Here is a 16,680-nt window from a genome sequence, read left to right as displayed (position 1 = left end):
GCATGAACGAGAATGCTAAATCATTAATTAATTAATTAATTTTAATTTTAATTTTACTGGGGAACAGTGTGTTTCCCCAGGGCCCATCAGCTCCAAGTCGCTGTCCTTCAATCTAGTTGTGGAGGGCGCAGCTCAGCTCCAAGTCCTGTCCCCGGTTTTCAACCTTTAGTTGAAAGGGGGTGCAGCCCACCATCCCATGCGGGGAATTGAACCGGCAACCTGGTTGCTGAGACCTTGCGCGCTAACCAACTGAGCCATCCCGCCGCCCCTAAATCATCAATTTAGAACAGGGGCTACTCCTTTGCAACGACAGAACACACATGTCTGCAATCCACGGCACCTCCTTCTAAGGATCAAAATACCTGGGAAACTAAATTACAGTGAGCACAAGACGGCCCGATAAACGTGGAAGCGGCCAGAAAGGCAGCGAAACACAGTGAGGGTCATAGTAACTACCACAAGCCCGGAGGTCTGCTAATCACTTTCTACACGTACAAATCGCATTGTTTAACATTAATTCCTTCATTTACTCAACCCCAAACCACTTAGTATCTAGTATATGCCAGGCAGTGGAGATATAAACGTGGACAACACAGACAAAGATCCCCGCTCTGGAGCTTACAGGCTATTAGGCCAAAAGGCAATGAACAAGTGAATGTACAAAATGTCAGACGATACGCGCCGTGGGGTAAAGTAAAACCAGGTAACGGAGAACGGGGGGGCCCTGGGTGGATGAGGGAAGTTTGAGCACAGGACTGTATGCCAGCCGTTAGTATTCTCATTTTCTAGATGGAGAGGCTAAGCTACGGAGAGGTGACCTGCCTGAGATCATTTTCCCTTGTGTTTGGTTCTTACAGGTACACGGTATGTCAGACATGTCCCATTATTCCTAATAATTACGTCTAATAATTTCTCATCTCATCCTCTCCAGCTTACAGATATCTTGAAGGCAGAGGGATAAGCAAGGAGGCCCAGTCAAGCACGAGGTCACACACTAGGTCGTTAAGAGGTAGACCGGGGTTAAGAGTCCCAGGTCTTCCAGGTCTTCCAGGTCTTTGCTCTTAGCCGCGCACCGGACGGCTTGGCTCCTGTCTCTGCAGACCGAAGACCCGCGTGGCAGGCTCAGCAATGCTTGGTCTCGTAGTCGGGCCTTTTGTAGGGCCCAGGCCCCACGCTCTCGGTTTCATAGGCGGATTTGGCCTCTTCCGTTAACCAGCCGTGTGGTTTGGGGCAAGTTGCTTAGCCTCTGGGTCTCAACTACTCCACCTGTAGCTAAACTTTGCAAGTTTGACAGGAAGAAAGCGCTTAGCACAGACAATAAATGTTTCCTAGTGTACTGTCCACAGGCATGGCAATACAATACAGGCTCAGTTGTTACAGTGTCACAGCCATGATCCCTTCACCGGAACCTCGTCGGACACTAGGACCCACATTCTAGACGACTAAACCCAGGTGGCCTCATTAGCTCCGCTTATGCTCTCTCAATCCCACAAGGTAGGCTTTAAGGTTCCCACTTGTCAGTTGGGGGCACTATAAGGCTCGGGAGGTGAACGAGTTTGCCCAAGTGCCCTGCCCACAGGGCAGGGCGAGTGTCCTGACGACCAGGGAGGGAGTCAGCCCTCGCAGGCCCTGATCTCGGGTACCAACTTTTCTCTGCAGCCCCTGACAGGCAGGCGACCCCGGACGGGCGCTTCTCGGCTGAGTCCTCGGCCAGGCCAGGACCGAGCCAGCCCCGGGGACCCTCTTGTCCTCACAGCGATGACCCGACGGCTTCCTCCGGAACTCGGACCTCTCTGCGCCAACTCGCGTCCACCGACAGCTCGGTTCGCAGGCGCCCAATTCCCCTCGGTTCTGTCTTTTCGCGAGAGCTTGTACCAACCAAGAGCCCGGCCACACACAGCTCAGTTTCCGCTCCTGCGCGCAGAAGTTGTCAGGAGGAAGGGGGGAGATCTACCCGCGCGGGTGCGTGTACCCGCGCGGAAAAGGCGGGGCATGCAAATTACAGTTGCGCTTTAGCCACCGTGCCAAGAGGATATAAAAATTCACTTAAAAACGTAGAAAATTAAAAAAAACCTGCACAGGGTCTAATGTGTTCTACATATGTGTCAAGATACTCGGGAGGTGAGATCTCGATTGCTACCGACCTGGCTCACCGTGAGTGAAATATGGGTGACAGGAGGAGGGTGACGGGCGAGGGACGAACGACAGGTATCGCTTCTCGGCCTTTTGGCTAAGATCAAGTGTAGTATCTGTTCTTATCAGTTTAATATCTGATACGTCCTCTATCCGAGGACAATATATTAAATGGATTTTTGGAGCTGGGAGATGGAATAGGAGCTTGCTCCGTCCACTCCGCGCATCGACCCGGTATTGCAGTACTTCCGGGAACGGTGCACCCCCTCGGGGGAGACAAGTCGCTGTGAAAAGTTAGTTTCAACTTTGCGTGTTGAGAATGGGTTGTTTTTTCCGTTGTGGCTGGAAGTGCGCTTGCTATCTCTGCAGCACTTCTTTGCTTTCTCGTGGCGCTCGGAGTAGTTTTGTTACCCGGCAAGATTTTCTTTGGTGCTGGCGGTGGCGGCAGGGAGGCCGTCCAGCACGTGCAGTTGAGTTTGAGCTGTATTTCAAGGACAAAAGCTGGAGGGGAAGTGATCAGATCTCTGGTTTTAAAAAATGTTGTGCTTAAAGCAGGTATCATGACAAATAAGAGACTCTTGGCCTTCAAGCTTTCGATTTAGTGAGGGAGTGACTAATTTTAAGTGCTCTCTTTATACTGATCACACTCATTAACAAGTATGTTGTCTCTGTCTCCTTTTTTAGTGGCAAAAACGTAACTATACCTGCAGTATCATTTTGTACCCAGAATCCTCCAGAGCGCTACTGTGAATTGGGTTTCCCACACAGTTTAGCGCCGGCTTAGCTAGCTGGTGGAATCGTGGGAGTACCCCAACAAATATTTGGCCTCCGAGGCTATTCTGGGTTCTTGGTACATGGTCTCCAACAGGCGCGGGCCTTCTAGTTTTATGGAATTGAGGGAAGGGAAGGACACAGGAAGGGATCTAGGACAAACCCGCCTTTTAGTGATGTGGGCACTTGGGAGGGAGGCCTGGGTTGGGACTGGGAGGTCTTGGTGAGAGGAAGAGGTCTGGTGAGAATAGGCCTCCCTCCCTGGTGCCCGTGTGGGGTTTCAAAGTCAGCCTCGTGAGAGGTGGCAGGGGGCGGGAAGCAGCTTGGAAGAGAAGAGGCCCTGTGTGTCCTTGGCAGCTTCCAAATGTAGGCGCTTCGCTTGGATTCTCCCCCACCCCCACCCCCGGCCCTGATAGCCTTCTCCCTCATTAGGAAAGAGGAATTTCCAGATGGCTGGGGCAGGTAGTGGGGCAGTTAGTGGGGCAGTTAGTGGGGCAGTTAGTGGGGCAGTTAGTGGGGCAGTTAGTGGGGCAGTTAGTGGGGCAGTTAGTGGGGCAGAAAAGGGGCAAAGCACAGCTCCTGCTTATGTGTTGTTCCCGAGAGCAACCCAAGTGTGCACCTGTGTGGTGAACCATGTCCTCCAGGCCGTGGCTAAGTATATGTGTAATGACGAAGGGCGGGGGGGGGGGGGGGGAGGGAAGAGAGAGGAGGGACACACTAGAGAGGGGCTAATTAATTTATTAGCAATATCTAATCAACTTAGCAATATCCAATAGCAAAAGACAAAGACAATAGAATGTGCTAATGACAGAAAGTAAACGTGGTAAAGACTAAACTATATACATTAATAACAATGTCATGTCAAAGGAACATACATACATGTAAGTTTAAGAGAGCCCAATGCATGTTTACTATTAATCAAAAATCACTTGACTAAATACACAAAAAACATCAATAATGAGTATCCAAAAGCAGTAATAAGCTTTATAGGATAGTAACTATTACAGTAGATGCCAAAAGCTCACCAAACCACAGGAAAAACAGCACTGGAAAAACTCACAAATCAAAACCTCGGCAGGTTTGTAACAAAGAAACTCAGGTATCTCCCACTGCTGCTTGCTATTTCTCAAGAATGCTGCTGTGGTGGTTGTTGCTATTGCTGTTGTCGTTGCTGGAAGTGAGGGCTTCCCTTACTAGCAACAAGCTACAAGCTGCATACACGTTTCCAAACTGCTAACAAGTTCTCAAGAATGTTGTTGCTGTTGCCGTTGTTGTTGTTGTTGCTGGAAGTTAGGGCATCTTCTGATGTTGCAAGCTGCAAGCTGCATACAAGCTTCTAAAATGTTAACCAATTCCCAAGAAGGCTAGCCGTAGAGAACAACACTGGAGAGGTCGGGAATCAGCCAGACCTCACCAGGTCCGCGGCTGGAAGTCAGGACATCCCCTGGTGTAAGCTATGCAGGCATGTCGCTGGAAGTCTTTTATGTTGGAATGATGAAAAATCACCAATGAAAAATGGTCAAATGATGAAAAATTAATAATTACACTGCCAACTGAGGTCTGTTTTATATATTTTCTCAGATGTACCTTAGAGCCAAGTTTCTTGTTCCTACCTCCCCCTCTGGGAATGGCCAGTTCCGGGAGGGTCCAGCAGTTACTGAAATGCATGCTGCCCATCTGGTTGAAGGGCCAATTCATCCAGATAAGCGACAAGGCCTGGCAATGTGCTTGTCACGTCATCCTGATATAACTTAGCTACTTCTTCACTTCATCTGCTGATGTGGGCGAAACAGACAGAAAGCAACATCATCTGGTATCTCCCCTACTCGGGAGGATGAGACCAAAGGGGGAATTCTCTCAACCCGATCATAGAATTTTTTTTAACCCTAAGCTATCACCTCACAGCACAGACAGAACAGTAGCTTCATCTCACATCTCTCCTACTTGGGAGAATGAGACCAAACAGAAAAGCAACCCCATCTCATGTCTCCCCTGCTCGGGAGAATGAGACCAAAGGGGGAATTTACTCAACCCCTGATCACAGCACAGAAGTCACCTCACATGTAAGCTATACACAAAAGCTAGATAAAAGCTAATACACAAAAGCTCACATCAACCAATGAAGGCAAATTTTCCTCAACATCTACCCTACAATACCTGACTAATAAGCTGCTGCTGATGTCATCTCTCCAGTGTAGGGTGTTTGTTCATTCACTCCCATAACAGTGGAACGGGAATCCCTCCCTATGTTCCCGCATTTGCCCTCTTGATCCTTTTTGTGAATTTTAATTTTACCACCTTATGGTGAGAGCTCAGGGTCCCTTTTGTCCTCCACGGGACATTGACGACTAGGGAAACAGCTCAGATCAAAGCGCAAACCCCACTACGGAGACCTGACTGACTGCTACTCTCTACTCCAGAGGGCTACCTCAAGTGCCCCAGGACATAGGGAGGGCACTGCCTAGTACCACCATCGCCAATAGAGACAAAAAAGGAAGTGTCCACCACTGAAGCTAACATTTAAGTGACTCTTCCCCATCCATGCTTTCCCTGTTCCTGTTGTAGGGAGGAACTGCTATTTGAGTCACAAGTTAGAAATCTCCACTTCGTCTTTGACACTCTCGAGGTCCCTGGCTTCCACAGAGACCTGCTAGGCACTGCTGATTCTTCCTGTATGCTGTCTCCCTCATTCATTTTCCACTGTGAGACTGACTCACTGTCACAATCCTGGCTCAGGCCTTCATCTCTAGCCTGAAATATTGCTGTTGACTCAGGCTTCTGTCTCCCCAACCATACATGCTAGACTATTTACAGATCAGCCGTCTTGAATCATACTTCTAATCCCACTCTCCTGAATTGTCTCCAATGAAGCTCAAACTATTTAACTTGGATACAGGATTTCCTTGTACTCTCCTCAGTATAGCTTCTGAGTCCTAAAATTCTAATCTGTTCTCTGTACCTATGAGCTTGGTTTGTTTTTTTAGATTCCACATGGGAGATCATACAGTATTTGTGTCTGGCATATTCTAGGTTGTTTCTCTATCTTGGCTATTATAAATAATGCAAACACTCTTATCCTTATAACTTAGAATCTCATACTACAAAGGAGACAGAAACAACATACTTGTTAATGAGTGTGACCAGTATAAAGAGAGCACTTAAATACAGCTCAAACTCAACTGCACGTGCTGGACGGCCTCCCTGCCGCCACCGCCAGCACCAAAGAAAATCTTGCCGGGTAACAAAACTACTCCGAGCGCCACGAGAAAGCAAAGAAGTGCTGCAGAGATAGCAAGCGCACTTCCAGCCACAACGGGAAAAACAACCCATTCTCAACACGCAAAGTTGAAACTAACTTTTCACAGCGACTTGTCTCCCCCGAGGGGGTGCACCGTTCCCGGAAGTACTGCAATACCGGGTCGATGCGCGGAGTGGACGGAGCAAGCTCCTATTCCATCTCCCAGCTCCAAAAATCCATTTAATATATTGTCCTCGGATAGAGGACGTATCAGATATTAAACTGATAAGAACAGATACTACACTTGATCTTAGCCAAAAGGCCGAGAAGCGATGCCGGTCGCTCGTCCCTCGCCCGTCACCCTCCTCCTGTCGCGCACATTCCACCTACGGTGACCCAGGTCACCGGCAGCCGAGGTCTCACTTCCTTTGCTTCTTTGGAAGTACTGTACTATGGGAGTCACTAAGCAGCAGGCTGCGGTGCCGATTTGGTTTGGTTTTATTCTCTGTATCTTAAGAGAGAAATCGTGTTGTCGGTCGTTGCACCGGCGTTCTCGGGTGAAACGCCATTTCTTGTTTGCATAGCCCGCCCTTTCCCGCCCGAGGAGGCGTGGCTACGGCGGGCGGACTGCCCCCTCGGGACGGCCTCCGCGCGCCGACAGTGGAACCCCGGGCTGGGGTGGGGGGTCGAGCTCCTCTTTTGTGCAAACGGAGAGAAAGGACAGAACCGAAGGGACCTGAGGCTCGGCGGCCAGAGGGGCCTGTACGAACGGGCCGAGACGCAGTCACTAGAAACGCCCAGAAAGACGAGCCTCTTATGTGTCCGAAGAGGGGTTCGTGCGGAGTCGGGGGAGCGCCAGGTCTGGACCCGGGCTGATGGCAGCCAGTGGGGAGGGGTGAGGAGGCGTGTCACACGGGGAGGCCCGGGCAGGGCAGCTGAAGGGCTTCTCTGAGATTCCGGCATCCGCGTCTCTCGGCGCTTCTGTGAGTGAACCAAATCCCGGGCTCCGCACGTCAAGCTCCCTCCGCCTGCGACGCCGTTTCCCTTCACCTCTTCCTCACCTATGTGTTTCATCGCGCCCGGTGATTCACTTCGAGTCCACCACTCACCACCCCGTGGGGCAATCTTTTATCTCCCCCCAAGGAAATCGGAGATCATTGAGGGCGGTCACCTCCCCAGTGCTTATGTCTGGAGTCTGGATCCCAGCACGAGCCCAGTGCCCTGCATGTAGTAGGCGCTCAGAAAACGCCTACTTTGAGTGAATAAACGATGCCCAGGTCAGACTGATTCAGAAGCAGCAGTTAGGAGGCTACGGGCCCGGAACCAGCGGGGAGCGGGGAGCATCTGGTCAGGGGGAGATCTGGCAGAACACCAGAGAGGAGAGGTGACTGCTGGGGATGCTCTGAGCATCAAGGCCACTCAGTGCGTTAAGCACTCTCCCACCCCACCCCAAGCCCACACAAATTTCCCTCTGGGGCAAAGACTGCCTGCCGGCTGCCCAGTCAGCATTTCCCCTTCCCATCCTCATTCCTGACAGAACTTCACTGTAGTTGGGGAGTTTGTATTTCTCTCATTTGAACTCAGAAAAGCCAGAAGGTGTCATGAGTGTAAGTGAAATCGGTCATTTCAACCTACAACACAGAAAGCCTGATCGTAGGTGTTGCCTGAGCCCTTTTCAGTGCCAGCCCTTGGGCTGAGCGCTGCACATGTATTATCTCATTTAACTCACTCGACAGGCCTCTGAGGTAGACAGTCTTCATCTCCTCCTCCGTCTCCTCCTCCTCCTTCTCCCCTCCTCCTCGTCATCATTCTAGGGCCAAGACCAGAGTGAAGCCAGTGAGGTACTCGCCTAGGGGTGGTGGAGGAGGGCGGTTGGTTAGTGGAGAGTCGCCCTAAAAACTCTTCAGTAATCAAGATAAATATTATTTTAATACAATTTATCTTACCTTGATTACTGGGTTTTTTGGTGCCCCCTTAACTTTTTGTGCCCAAGGCAAGTGCTTCACTCATTTCACTCCACTCCATGTTATCATCCCCATTCTATAGACCTACGCTGTCCCAGCCAACAGCCACATGTAGCTGTTGAGCCCTGGAAACGTCGTTAATCCTGACTGAGAGGGGCCGTAAGTGTAAAATACACATGAGATTTTCAAGACTTAGTATTGAAAAATGTAAAATATCTCAATAATTTTATATTGATTACACACTGAAGCAATATTTTGGATAGAGTTAAATTATTAAACTTAGTTTCACCGGTTTCTGGGTTTTTGTTGTTGTTGTTGTTGCTGTTGTGTTTTGTTTTAATGTGGCTACTAGAAAATTAAAAACTACATACGCGACACATATTTCTAGTGGACAGCAATGTTATAGACCGAAGGTCAGAGACGCTAAGCAATTTGCCTAAGGTCACACAGCTAATATGATGCAAGGTCAGGATTTGAACTCAAGCCGCCTGTTAACCAGGTGGGACCTCAGGTTTTTTAAACTGTAGAATAGGGATGATGATAACTGACACCTCTCTGATTAGGGTCCTTGTGAAGCTACACATGGAAATGCCAAGCATACAAGCATCCCTTAATAAGTGCACTCTAGAGAAAACAGATAATATTCATTTTATAGTGTGGTGGAAAATCTCCCCCTCCCCATGCCAGGCACTCCCGCTCGCTTCACATCGCACTTTACCTGGCCTTATTTTTCCGGTGGCTGCCAAGTCATTATGGACACCCATAATCATCATGTGGCATAGATAGAGACATATAGACATATACACACAGACGGATCTAGAGATATTAGACAGATACACACAGACACAGAGATACAGAGGTATATTCACAAATATACATTTAGTGGCTTGTTTGCTTCTCACCTCGATGGTGGAGATTGTGTTTGCTGCTCTATGGTGAGCACCTAGGACAGTGCTCGGCCCGGGCCCGTACGTGACACTTGGTAAAATACTTGTTGAATGACTGAATGAGAAACAATATAGAACGTGCTTAGCCTGCACCTGCCATGACTCTTCAGGCTTCCCCATCCCATGATCACTGTTCAGATCTGTGTGTATCAGGCCATCTTCGGCTAATTTGGTTTCTCGTAGAAGGGGATTGCTATAGTCTGAACACCCCAACCGTTTGTTCATCTCTCACTGGCTACCTCCTTGTCCCGCCGGGTATTCTGGCCATCCTGGGTTGGACGCCCCTTGAGGGCAGAAACGATGAGGGCTGCCCTGACCGGGAGAGTGCGATCAGTTCTCCAGGAGAGTCTCCAATGTAGAAATTCCCATCTGAGAGGTCAAGAAAGTGTCGACGGGGCTGGGATCTTCTCGCTCAGTTTTTCAGACGTTGCCGCGTGGGATACCCCGCCAGGCACGCCCCACTGACGGCCACTAGATGTGCTCGCAGTTCTAACTTTCAAAGAAGCCTTGCACAGAAAACGCGGTCGACCGCGAGCGTGCACTCTGCACAGAGGACCAGCGACACCACGCGGCTGGTTAAAACGAACTTCCACGCTGCTTAGAATCTTAAGCCAGTACTCTGCCATTGCAAACCTTAATCATTTCCCCCGAGGGGGTGCACCGTTCCCGGAAGTACTGCAATACCGGGTCGATGCGCGGAGTGGACGGAGCAAGCTCCTATTCCATCTCCCAGCTCCAAAAATCCATTTAATATATTGTCCTCGGATAGAGGACGTATCAGATATTAAACTGATAAGAACAGATACTACACTTGATCTTAGCCAAAAGGCCGAGAAGCGATACCTGTCGTTCGTCCCTCGCCCGTCACCCTCCTCCTGTCACCCATATTTCACTCACGGTGAGCCAGGTCGGTAGCAATCGAGATCTCACCTCCCGAGTATCTTGACACATATGTAGAACACATTAGACCCTGTGCAGGTTTTTTTTAATTTTCTACGTTTTTAAGTGAATTTTTATATCCTCTTGGCACGGTGGCTAAAGCGCAACTGTAATTTGCATGCCCCGCCTTTTCCGCGCGGGTACACGCACCCGCGCGGGTAGATCTCCCCCCTTCCTCCTGCCAACTTCTGCGCGCAGGAGCGGAAACTGAGCTGTGTGTGGCCGGGCTCTTGGTTGGTACAAGCTCTCGCGAAAAGACAGAACCGAGGGGAATTGGGCGCCTGCGAACCGAGCTGTCGGTGGACGCGAGTTGGCGCAGAGAGGTCCGAGTTCCGGAGGAAGCCGTCGGGTCATCGCTGTGAGGACAAGAGGGTCCCCGGGGCTGGCTCGGTCCTGGCCTGGCCGAGGACTCAGCCGAGAAGCGCCCGTCCGGGGTCGCCTGCCTGTCAGGGGCTGCAGAGAAAAGTTGGTACCCGAGATCAGGGCCTGCGAGGGCTGACTCCCTCCCTGGTCGTCAGGACACTCGCCCTGCCCTGTGGGCAGGGCACTTGGGCAAACTCGTTCACCTCCCGAGCCTTATAGTGCCCCCAACTGACAAGTGGGAACCTTAAAGCCTACCTTGTGGGATTGAGAGAGCATAAGCGGAGCTAATGAGGCCACCTGGGTTTAGTCGTCTAGAATGTGGGTCCTAGTGTCCGACGAGGTTCCGGTGAAGGGATCATGGCTGTGACACTGTAACAACTGAGCCTGTATTGTATTGCCATGCCTGTGGACAGTACACTAGGAAACATTTATTGTCTGTGCTAAGCGCTTTCTTCCTGTCAAACTTGCAAAGTTTAGCTACAGGTGGAGTAGTTGAGACCCAGAGGCTAAGCAACTTGCCCCAAACCACACGGCTGGTTAACGGAAGAGGCCAAATCCGCCTATGAAACCGAGAGCGTGGGGCCTGGGCCCTACAAAAGGCCCGACTACGAGACCAAGCATTGCTGAGCCTGCCACGCGGGTCTTCGGTCTGCAGAGACAGGAGCCAAGCCGTCCGGTGCGCGGCTAAGAGCAAAGACCTGGAAGACCTGGAAGACCTGGGACTCTTAACCCCGGTCTACCTCTTAACGACCTAGTGTGTGACCTCGTGCTTGACTGGGCCTCCTTGCTTATCCCTCTGCCTTCAAGATATCTGTAAGCTGGAGAGGATGAGATGAGAAATTATTAGACGTAATTATTAGGAATAATGGGACATGTCTGACATACCGTGTACCTGTAAGAACCAAACACAAGGGAAAATGATCTCAGGCAGGTCACCTCTCCGTAGCTTAGCCTCTCCATCTAGAAAATGAGAATACTAACGGCTGGCATACAGTCCTGTGCTCAAACTTCCCTCATCCACCCAGGGCCCCCCCGTTCTCCGTTACCTGGTTTTACTTTACCCCACGGCGCGTATCGTCTGACATTTTGTACATTCACTTGTTCATTGCCTTTTGGCCTAATAGCCTGTAAGCTCCAGAGCGGGGATCTTTGTCTGTGTTGTCCACGTTTATATCTCCACTGCCTGGCATATACTAGATACTAAGTGGTTTGGGGTTGAGTAAATGAAGGAATTAATGTTAAACAATGCGATTTGTACGTGTAGAAAGTGATTAGCAGACCTCCGGGCTTGTGGTAGTTACTATGACCCTCACTGTGTTTCGCTGCCTTTCTGGCCGCTTCCACGTTTATCGGGCCGTCTTGTGCTCACTGTAATTTAGTTTCCCAGGTATTTTGATCCTTAGAAGGAGGTGCCGTGGATTGCAGACATGTGTGTTCTGTCGTTGCAAAGGAGTAGCCCCTGTTCTAAATTGATGATTTAGGGGCGGCGGGATGGCTCAGTTGGTTAGCGCGCAAGGTCTCAGCAACCAGGTTGCCGGTTCAATTCCCCGCATGGGATGGTGGGCTGCACCCCCTTTCAACTAAAGGTTGAAAACCGGGGACAGGACTTGGAGCTGAGCTGCGCCCTCCACAACTAGATTGAAGGACAGCGACTTGGAGCTGATGGGCCCTGGGGAAACACACTGTTCCCCAGTAAAATTAAAATTAAAATTAATTAATTAATTAATGATTTAGCATTCTCGTTCATGCTGAGTTTGGTTACTTTGAGTCAGTCCCCCTCAGCCGGCCCGCATCAAAGCGCTTGCAAACGTTAGGGCAATACCAGGGCGTGGCTGTCGGGTGAGCCCTTGTCCAAGTGTCCTACGGTCTCACTATGGACCCAGTTACCATCGCTGCCGGGGAGTAGGGGATGATAAGCCAAGGGTGACGACTTGAATCAGAGCACAGCTATTGTAGCTAGACTTCTCAATCGGTGCCTGTTGCCCGCAGCCTGGCCCAACCATCATGTTATCAAACATTTGCATGATACCCCGTGGTGTCTCTTACGGGGTATTATTATTCCCTGTGCTGACGATCGGCTATTCTTTCCATGAACTGAATGTTCATATCCTTTGCCCGTTGTCCTTTCAATCGTTGATCTTTTTGCATTCCATCTCTATCCCACTTTGTATGTGTCCTAGTGCATGAGTCCAGGTATAGATCTGATTTTATTTCTTTTTTCTGGATGGCTACCCAGTTGTCCCAGCATCATATATGGAATACCCGTCCTGGGATCACACAGGTGAACATGACCTTGTGGTCAGCAAGGGGCATCTGCCGTGCTCTTCCGTTCCTCTTCTGGCTGCCACTCAACCACATCCACTGCTCGCCAAGCTGCCGGGGAAGCCTGTGCACACAGCCAGAGAATGTCTGCCCATGCCAAGGCTGCGGACTCCAGGCGCTCGCTCCTACGTGTTCCGTCCTTGGGCATCCGAGGGCTGCTGTGTCCCCTGCCAGCTGTGGAGGACAGCTTCTTCAAGTCCAGGCCCCACTGTGCTCACAGGGGCGTCCGCGAAGCTGACATTCCTTTAGTGTCACCTGTATGAGCCCAAGCAGTATTTCCAGGTGCGGAATGCGTTGCTTCCAGAACCCAAAGAGGCTCTCTGGGCCCCGGGCTTCCTTCTCAGTGGTCGGGGATACAAAGAGAGGAAGCAATCTGCCTCTGCTTTGGAGGCGATCTCCTAGCCTCCCACTGCCGACAACAGGAGCCCCTGAACATTGTGCTGCCCTGTTTCGCTGTAGTGTTTACGTCCCTCTCTGACTGGAAGGGCACGGGAGTGTGTGTGTCTCAGGAAGGCCTCTGTTGTGCCGGCCCCCCACCCAGCTCACCCTGTCCCATGCTGGTGGCCCAGGCCCCTTCATACAGAGACTAGAAGGGACAGCGAGGGGCACGGAAAGGTAACCTTGCCAGGGGGAAGATGTCGGTGTATATCTTTGTTTTCCTTGTCCCCTGTGAACTGTCTATCCTTTGCCCACTTTCTACTGGCTGTTCAGCTGTTTCTTATGAATGTCTAGGATCTCTATATCATTGGTGATTATCTTTTTCTGCAGTATATTTGCAGTTTTTTCCTTTGGTTTTCATTTGCTTCGCTTATGATGTTTTGTGTTCTGCAGAGAATTTAGATTTTCTAGAACTCAAGTATTTCAAGGCCTTCTAACTGTGACTCAAAATCCAGAAGCCCAAATTTCTAAAAATTGGGCTTCTGGATTTTGAGTCACAGTTAGAAGGCTTTCCCTGACTCCAAACTTAAGCAATTATTGTCCCGCGTTTTCTTAACAGTGTTTTCAATGCTTTGTCTTTGTATTTAAATATTTTATCTTTCTGAAATTTATCCTGGTATGCAGATTAAAATGTGGCTCAACTTTACTGTCCCCCCCGCCCTCTCCCGCCCCACACACTCACACACAGAGGATGGCCGCCCAGTTGTCTCAGTATCACATGTGGAATAGGTTGTCCTTTTTCCCACTGACTGGAGAGGCCAACTTCACCGTTTCCTAAAATCACACGTGCATTGGGTCCATCCCTGGTTTTCTTCTTAAAAAAGGAAGGCACCTCAGTGAAAGCCAGGACCATCTCTGATTCTTTGGTTCTAGCTCTTGACTTCGTCTTCACTCACTCCTTCTCCTGGGCGTCCTACCATTCAGACTCCTTTGTCGAGCATCTAGGATGTGTGGAACACAGACTTGGTGGGTCTTGGGGCCACAGATGTGACGGGGACTGGTGCCCCTGGGAGTTCAAGGTCAACTGGGGGTAAGAGACTGAGAAGAGACACTTCTCATGAGAACTGCTGCCACTCTGGGAGGACGCCAGCACTCAGGCGGCACTAGGGACATCACAGTGCCTCAGGCTGGAGAGGAGGCTCTAGATGAGCCTGCCTGTTTTCCCTGAGGAAGATAACTGTCCTCCCAGGAGGACACAGGTTTGCGGCCAAGCGGGGATGGAGCTCTGCCTTCCGCGTTCCAGCAAGGGAGGCCTCGGTGGACACGGTCTCCTTTGACTCTAACGTCCCTGCCTTTGCCCCGGGAACCAGATGTCCAGCAGAGCGAGAAACTAAGCTTTGAGGTGAAAGGTCTTTCATTGTCATAGAAGTGGGAAAGGAATCAATCCCCTGGCCTCAAATCTTGGCACGTTGTACATGAAACTGACTTCCTGGGCCACCTTTTCTCCACCCTGGTTGAGGCAGTGAATTTCCAGATGATCCTCATGTGTTCTGGGGGCCAGTCAGTACAAGGAGACAATGGGGAGTAGAGACTGAAGATAAGAGACTCGAGCTCGTATTTTTGTTCTGTTTTGAGGACGGTGTGAGGAGGGTCTGGAAGTAGCAATAGGGGACAAGGACACGCACTCCCTTTGCGGTTCCTGCAGGATGAGGTGTGTGGGAGAGGTACCCTCCCCGCGCCCCCGAAGGCTGTAGGGAAACGATGTCCTCTGGAGAGAGACTCAGGTTTGAGAAACAACGGGAAGAGCATTTAGAGAGGAGGCAGGAAAAAGGGAATTCTTGGAAGATGGACAGGTGTTTTGGAGTTGGGGAGAAATGATATAAAAGACCGAAAAGGGTGATGTTTAGAATCTTACGGGGATAGAAGGCATGGAGAAATGACACTTTGATCTTTCTGTGGTGACTGCAGGGAATGATTAAAGGCCACGAGATAGGTTCCCGTGAACTCTTCCTGATGGCTGGGTCCTTCTACCAGTCACTTACCATAGTTTTCTCCCCCCATCTCATAGGCTTAACCTAGTGACTGACGATAGAAGAAATTTGAAGAGCTGAGTGAGAAGGCTTTCCAGGGCGGGCGGTCTATTTTCTGTCGAACAAAATCACTCTCCGTGAACGCTATTAAAACCTGCTACAGTTTATAAACTCAGACCTTGGAAAGCTCTGATGCCGAAAACACACTCGCTCATCCGCTGCCTCTTACCCCATCGTCGCAGGCAAAGATGAAGTTGAAACAGGAAACCATCCGTTTAGAACGCAGAGCGGAGTTCAAGAAGTACGGTAGGACAGACTCAGAACTATGCTAAGAAGTACCCCAGACGCAAACACAGCGAAGAAACGAAGCTTGTATCTTCCGTTAAAACCTCTGTTATTCCCCCGAGGGGGTGCACCGTTCCCGGAAGTACTGCAATACCGGGTCGATGCGCGGAGTGGACGGAGCAAGCTCCTATTCCATCTCCCAGCTCCAAAAATCCATTTAATATATTGTCCTCGGATAGAGGACGTATCAGATATTAAACTGATAAGAACAGATACTACACTTGATCTTAGCCAAAAGGCCGAGAAGCGATGCCGGTCGCTCGTCCCTCGCCCGTCACCCTCCTCCTGTCGCGCACATTCCACCTACGGTGACCCAGGTCACCGGCAGCCGAGGTCTCACTTCCTTTGCTTCTTTGGAAGTACTGTACTATGGGAGTCACTAAGCAGCAGGCTGCGGTGCCGATTTGGTTTGGTTTTATTCTCTGTATCTTAAGAGAGAAATCGTGTTGTCGGTCGTTGCACCGGCGTTCTCGGGTGAAACGCCATTTCTTGTTTGCATAGCCCGCCCTTTCCCGCCCGAGGAGGCGTGGCTACGGCGGGCGGACTGCCCCCCTCGGGACGGCCTCCGCGCGCCGACAGGGAACCCCGGGCTGGGGGCGGGGGTCGAGCTCCTCTTTTGAGCAAACGGAGAGAAAGGACAGAACCGAAGGGGACTGGGGCTCGGCGGCCAGAGGGGCCTGTACGAACGGGCCGAGACGCAGTCACTAGAAACGCCCAGAAAGACGAGCCTCTTATGTGTCCGAAGAGGGGTTCGTGCGGAGTCGGGGGAGCGCCAGGTCTGGACCCGGGCTGATGGCAGCCAGTGGGGAGGGGTGAGGAGGCGTGTCACACGGGGAGGCCCGGGCAGGGCAGCTGAAGGGCTTCTCTGAGATTCCGGCATCCGCGTCTCTCGGCGCTTCTGTGAGTGAACCAAATCCCGGGCTCCGCACGTCAGGCTCCCTCCGCCTGCGACGCCGTTTCCCTTCACCTCTTCCTCACCTATGTGTTTCATCGCGCCCGGTGATTCACTTCGAGTCCACCACTCACCACCCCGTGGGGCAATCTTTTATCTCCCCCCAAGGAAATCGGAGATCGTTGAGGGCGGTCACCTCCTCAGTGCTTATGTCTGGAGTCTGGATCCCAGCACGAGCCCAGTGCCCTGCACGTAGTAGGCGCTCAGTAAACGTTTGAGTGAATAAACGATGCCCAGGTCAGACTGATTCAGAGAAGCAGCAGTCAGGAGGCCACTGGCCGGAACTCCATACGTGGAG

General features: G+C 50.9%; 4 non-coding genes across 4 annotated transcripts; 1 reads left to right on the top strand and 3 right to left on the bottom strand.

Moving 5' to 3' along the window:
- Positions 1-2,210: 2,210 nt before the first annotated feature.
- Positions 2,211-2,401, top strand: LOC117014150 (U2 spliceosomal RNA). The gene has a single exon (XR_004421453.1). It is a non-coding gene; the product is annotated as a U2 spliceosomal RNA (small nuclear RNA).
- A 3,884-nt stretch (positions 2,402-6,285) lies between these two features.
- LOC117014149 (U2 spliceosomal RNA) lies at positions 6,286-6,476 on the bottom strand. Its single transcript, XR_004421452.1, has one exon. It is a non-coding gene; the product is annotated as a U2 spliceosomal RNA (small nuclear RNA).
- A 3,227-nt stretch (positions 6,477-9,703) lies between these two features.
- On the bottom strand, positions 9,704-9,894 carry LOC117014148 (U2 spliceosomal RNA). Its single transcript, XR_004421451.1, has one exon. It is a non-coding gene; the product is annotated as a U2 spliceosomal RNA (small nuclear RNA).
- A 5,596-nt stretch (positions 9,895-15,490) lies between these two features.
- Positions 15,491-15,681, bottom strand: LOC117014147 (U2 spliceosomal RNA). Its single transcript, XR_004421450.1, has one exon. It is a non-coding gene; the product is annotated as a U2 spliceosomal RNA (small nuclear RNA).
- Between the last annotated feature and the right edge of the window lie 999 nt (positions 15,682-16,680).

This window comes from Rhinolophus ferrumequinum, chromosome 21 (assembly GCF_004115265.2).
Source record: "Rhinolophus ferrumequinum isolate MPI-CBG mRhiFer1 chromosome 21, mRhiFer1_v1.p, whole genome shotgun sequence".
NCBI lineage: Eukaryota > Metazoa > Chordata > Mammalia > Chiroptera > Rhinolophidae > Rhinolophus > Rhinolophus ferrumequinum.
Note: the sequence above shows the minus strand (reverse complement) of the source record. Positions and strands in the feature narration are given on the sequence as shown.